The 5,758-nt window shown below is 51.4% G+C and overlaps 1 pseudogene across 1 annotated transcript; it reads left to right on the top strand.

Moving 5' to 3' along the window:
- The first annotated feature begins 2,044 nt into the window (after nt 1-2,044).
- On the top strand, nt 2,045-5,217 carry LOC308350901 (olfactory receptor 2AT4-like; annotated as a pseudogene). The gene is made up of 2 exons: nt 2,045-2,094; nt 4,477-5,217. The product of its transcript is annotated as an olfactory receptor 2AT4-like (transcript).
- The last annotated feature ends 541 nt before the right edge of the window (nt 5,218-5,758 follow it).

Genomic DNA, 5,758 nt, shown 5'->3' with positions numbered 1-5,758 from the left:
AGGAGGGACCAAAGCACGCTTAGTGACAACTTTTCTGAGCTTCATCGACTATGCAGCAAGGGCAATGAAAACCACCGCTCAGACGAGTTGAGATGAAGCAGGTGACCACCGGGGCACATCATTAGCACAAGTAAGTCCTCAGGAAAGGCAGCGGTTTCCATTGTCGGGAATATGGTTATTTCTCCCTATTCGTCTTCTCCCTACCCAATCCCCCACTGGCCTCCCTGCCTCTAGCCTCTCCCATGAGAATCTGCTCTCCACGTGGCAGTGGGGGTGATCTTTCTGGAACAGGCAGCCGACTCTAAGTCCCCTGTCTGAAGGCCGGCCCTGGTTCTCCTGTGTCTTGTGCTGAGTTCTTGTTCCGTGGTCTGAAATTCAAGCCACTTCTCTCTCTGGCCCCTGCCAATCTCTGTAGCTTCCCTTTTTGAGACTCCCAGTCTCTCCCTCTGTTCTGCATCACAAATACACCTCCATCTGCCTGTTGAACACACCTTCTGCTTTTTCAGCCCTTCCTGACCCTGTCCCTGCCTTATTGGCCTGGAGGGCTCTCCTCATCTGCTTATAATTCACAATCAGCCCACAAGATGTCTTCCATGATGCAAGCCTGCTTTGTTCCCTCCTCCGAGCCCTTCAGCTCTCTAGTAGTACACATCACACTGGCTATGACTGCTGGCCAGTGTTGTCACTGGCTCTCCCCACTAGACTATGTGATTTACTGTGAGCGGGCAGCCGGCACACAGCCAGCTTCATTCAACAGGGAATGAATTGTCAGCCTCAGTTCTCCTAATTTTAAAAATGAGCAGCATAGGCAGCCAGGCCTTGTTAATTCAGAAGAGAGCAAGAATGCCGGGGGCTAGAGGAAGATGAAATCACAGAGGGCTTCCTGGAGGAAGTCGGACTGAGTTAAAAGGTGTCTAGCATAAAAGAACAAGCGTGAGGAAGAGAGGACAGGCGAGTGTGAGTGAGTGAAGATCTGGCAAACTAAGTGGCTCCCTGCTTTGTCACACTTGTTCCTCTAGCTTCAAAACACTCAAAGCCCTGCCCCCATCCCCTGGCTGATAGCAGACGATAGACTTCACACTTACACAGAGAATTTTCGCATTTTCACTTTTCCCTCTGTGTGTGGTCTCAGAGGCTAGCCTGAGAAAATGTGAGACCTCAGATCTGTCCTGGACCTTGGCTTGCCATGAGACAGGCAACTCCTTCTGCCTCCGAGCCTCTGTTTCCTCATCTGTCACCCAGGGCTCCCCGTTGTTTCTCCATGTCTGGGAAAACATGCACAGACCACAGAGTTCTGAGCCCCAGTGAGGATTGTTCCTCTTCCTGTTCCATATCAGCAAAACCCAATGGTAGCTGTTAATCAGCCACCTGGGAGTCTCCAGAAAAACATTACTCAGGGCCTCAGTAGAATGGGATCTCAAGGGGGAGAGCCCCAGACGTCTAGTAATGGGCAGCCCTGGAGGTTTCATGGGACCAGGTTCTCCCCATGGAGGCAGCGCTGGCCTGGGGAGAGGAGGGAGCAGCTGAAGTGGCCTGGGTTGCAGGTGAGCTGGGCCACCCTGCAGAGGTCTTGGGCACAAAGGCAGTGCCCAGAGCTGGTTAGAGCCCAAGGAAGGACAAGGTTCTGGGAAGACAGGCTTTAGGGGGGCAAGCAGTTAGAGACTCTCACCCCACTATAAGAAGGGCTCTAAGAGAAGGGAGATAGGCTAAAATGTTTCTGCCCCAATTTATAGCATCCTGGGCAGGCTGGTTCTTCTTGTAATTTGCTGTGTGATTTTAGCCAGGTCATAGCCCCACTCCGGGCCTCTCCTTTGCTATCAGCAACAATAAGGGAGCAGGACCAGAGGCCTCCATAAAGTCAAGTGTTGTCTGATTCTGCAGGAATGCTGGAGAGGATTCTCTGAGGTTGTGGGAACAGCCACGCTCCAGTGTCTCTGTGGAATCACCAAGAAGCAAGATGGGTCCCACTGAGAAGCTGGTTTTCTAGGAGAGGGGTCAGAGCCAAACTCCAGCCCCAAGGAACCTACAGGCCAATGAGGGAGACATGGATGACAACTCCCAGAATGATCTGGGCTTCCAGACGGGGAAGCTTCGGTGCCTCCCCGAAGGTGGCCCCTTTCGGGGGCCTGGGCAAGGAGCCAGGAATGTGGCTGCTAGCACAGCTTTGCCACCAACCCCCCTGTGACCTTGAGCAAGTCACTCCCTTCTCTGGGCTTTTTTAATTTGAAAGATGAGGAGAAATGGAAATGGGGACAAAATGAAATGGGGATCAGACAATCCTAATGGGGTTTCAGGAGGCTTCTGGCTCTGATGCTCCGTTATTGCCCAATAAACCCAGCACGCGCCACTCCCACGGGCCCAGTCTGTGGAGGGCACAGCCGCTTGGACTCACAGCAACTCACAGGGAACGCGGTTTGGATCAATTTCAGTGCTAAAAGAAAACAGAAAACCCTGCTGACAAGTCCATTAGGGGAAAAATTTGAGTTTCCCTCAGGTGAACCATTTCAGTCATAAATTCATTTATTAAAAAATATTTCCTGAGGCTTTCCGATGAGCTGGTTTTACCAGGTGCGAGGTGTATAACGTTTCCGCTCAGGACATGGGGTCTGGCTGCCGTGACTTTCTCCTCACAGCTGGGCCAGCCCATCTCTTCCCTAAGGCATTTCTGGAAAAGCATTTTTCTAGCCATGTAGGGCCTCTGTTTGGTAACCAGCCCATCTGAAACTGTTAGAAAACACCCTCAGAGGGAAATAGAAATTTATAGTTGTCTCTGACATCAGTCTAAGAAATCTAGAGAGGAAAATAAAACTTTTGGCCTACTTTTTCCCTAGGTGGAAAGCAGAGCTTCCCGGTTCTCCAGGTGTCCAAGCTTGGTGGATGGAGGCCAAGACCAGATCCCGGAGGCCTGCTTTCCAGGACCAAGTCTGGCAACGAGCTGCTGTTGACCTGGGCTTGCTCCCTACCCCCAGCCCCACAGATTCTGCGTTTGTGAAGAAAGGACCTGAGACTGGCTTCTCTGCAGGGCCCTTTCCACTCTTACACATCCTGTGACATGAGAAGTGTTTTGTTAAGAGAGAGAGAAGCAGGAGGTGGTCTTGGAAAACCAGGTGACACTGCTCATGCCATGGTTGAAACAGAGAGGCAGTGATCTGAATGTCAATATACCCGGGCCCCAGATCACTGAGTCAAGGGCAAGGGCAAGCCCACACCTCCTGCAGCTCAGTTCCGGGTTGCAGAGTCTCCCTTCGGGAATCGGGCCGGCGGCCAGGGTTGAGCGATGACCTTCTTCAGCTGCCTCCTCCGGGGAGCAGGGTGCCTCCCTGTGGAGCGATCTGCCAGCTCTCCTGACACCGGTTCTCTGCAGTGCCCTCTGAACTGGGGCCAAGAAAGGAATGCTCCGGGGTGCTGGGCATAAAATGGCTGATGACTAACACCTGCCAAACTGCTGCAGCCAGGAAGGGGAAAGACATATGGAAGGTCCCTGGAGGCCGGATTGTTGGGGTTTTTTTTTCCCCCAATAGGGAGAATTCATCTTCAATTCAGGAAATGACTCCCTCCCCCAAAGTCATATACAGTACCTCTACCCTTCTGGGGTAACCAACATTCGGGTTTGCTGGGAACAGAGCGATTTCCTGGGACATGGAAATTTCGGGACTAAAACCAGACAGTTTTCTGGGACAATTGGGAAAATCAGTTCTGATTGCTCCCTGGATATGACAAAATAGCCGGGATACAAAGACAGGTCACAGGCACCAGGTTACACGGGGACAGACGGAGGGCTCCACTAGCGGCTCCAGAGACAGGGAAGCCAATCTTGCGCTAAGGAGACAGCAGTCTGTAGAGTTCCGCAGAGTTATTCCTCAGGGATAGAGTTCTCCCTATCCCTCCCACAATAAGATGGCCCAGAAAGGGAATCCTCAAGGGAATGGAAATATAGGGACAAGGGACTCTGATTTAAGAGACACAACATCCCAGCCCAGATGGAGTGAGACAAGAATGAGGGTTGTGTAGAAGAGGAATCAAATCCAAAACTGTACAGAAATGGTTATCTCGGTGTCCCCGAAGAAGTGTTCCCACCAGTTCTGTAGAGCTCATGATCTGGAAGCCTCTATCAGAAACCACCGACAATCCTAGGCTCAGAGGGAGGAAGGTAGAATCAAGGGAATCTTATGGCAAATTATGTCAGGTTTTCACTGCAGGCCTTATCCTGGTCATCCTCAACCAGTGATCTTGTTATCTTCCCGATAGCTCAGATCTAAAAACTCCATCCAGGAACTTCCATGTAGAGATCTCCGAACCAGATGGGCTTGTGCCAAATGACTGCACTCAAGGTTCTAGTGCTAACAGTGGGCAAAGTCTTGTAACGGTCCCATCAACATGACCATGCCCAGAACGTTCCTTCACCTGCGGTGGCAGGGGCTGGGTTACCTCACGAGACCCCAGCCTCCACAAGCCCACCGACCTCTTTCTGATCAGTCTCTCAGCCCTGGACATCCTCTGCACCATGACCACTGTCCCCGAGATGCCATCCCTCCTCTTGCTTGGGGACTGTGTCCTCAGCTTCCCCGCCTGCTTCCTGCAGATTCACCTCTTCCACAGCTTCTCCTGCTCAGAAGCCTTCATCCTGGTGGCCGTGGCTATGACCGCTATGTGGCTATCTGCCGCCCCCTGGGCTATACCTTGTCCTCATGACCCGCACACCGATGCCACCCTGGTAGCCTGAGCTTGGCTCACTGCCCTCCTCCTGCCCATCCCCTCAGGGCTGCAGACTTCCTGCTTGACCTTTGACACCACAGCTCACATCTCTCACTGGCTGTGGTCCAGGCCTCCTGCTCTGACACCACATCCCAGACCCTCATGGGCTTCTGCATCGCCATGGAGGTATCCTTCCTTCCCCTTCTCCTGGTGCTTCTCTCCTGTGTCCACATCCTGGCTTCGGTGCTTTGCATCGGCTCCTGAGAACGACGTTCAAAAACCTTCTCCACCTGCTGCTCCCACCTCTTGGTGGTTGGTACCTACTACTCACGCATTGTCATAGCCTCTGTGGCCTACGGGGCCGACCTACCCCTCAACCCCCACATCGTGGGCAATGTGGTGTATGCTCTTCTCACCCCTGTCCTCAACCCTCTCATCTACACCCTGGGGAACAGGGATGTCAAAGCAGCCATCACCAGTAGGGCATGTCCCTGGGACCCAGGGCATTCTGGGGACTCTTGATCCTTAGACACAACTAGTTCAGATCCCTGGACACTAATGACAATGCCTAGCATAGGATGGAAACACAATACGTATTTTTAAATGAACTTCAGCAGTCTAAATTAGCCTTATTCAATTGAGCAAACAGCCAAAACCTGGGCCTCAAACACTGGATCAAGAACGTTTCCTTCTGGTGCTACAGAATAATTGTAGTTTTCATCAATCACTAATGTGATGAATACAATCATCCAATCATTCAGAAAAAATTTTACTGGATGCCAGAGACAGAAATGAACCAGACGCAGTTGCTGTCCCTGAGATAACCATGATCTAGTGGGGAGTCACATGCAGCAAATAATGGAAGATGATAGGACAGAGAGAAGCCAAGAGGATCATGGGGAACAGGAAGTTTGCATTTAATTCAATGTTAGATGTTTTTCCTATTAAGTTCTTTTATTTTTGGCATTGATGTCACTTGTTGGTTTGCAAGCACTTGTGTGTCAGAAATATAGTTGAGGGCAGGTGGGGGGCTTGAAATAATTGCCTAAGAAAACCACTGACT

This window comes from Martes martes (genome assembly GCF_963455335.1).
Source record: "Martes martes genome assembly, chromosome: 10".
In the NCBI taxonomy this organism is placed as follows: domain Eukaryota; kingdom Metazoa; phylum Chordata; class Mammalia; order Carnivora; family Mustelidae; genus Martes; species Martes martes.
The sequence above is the reverse complement of the archived record's forward strand: the minus strand, read 5'-3'. Positions and strand labels throughout refer to the sequence as shown.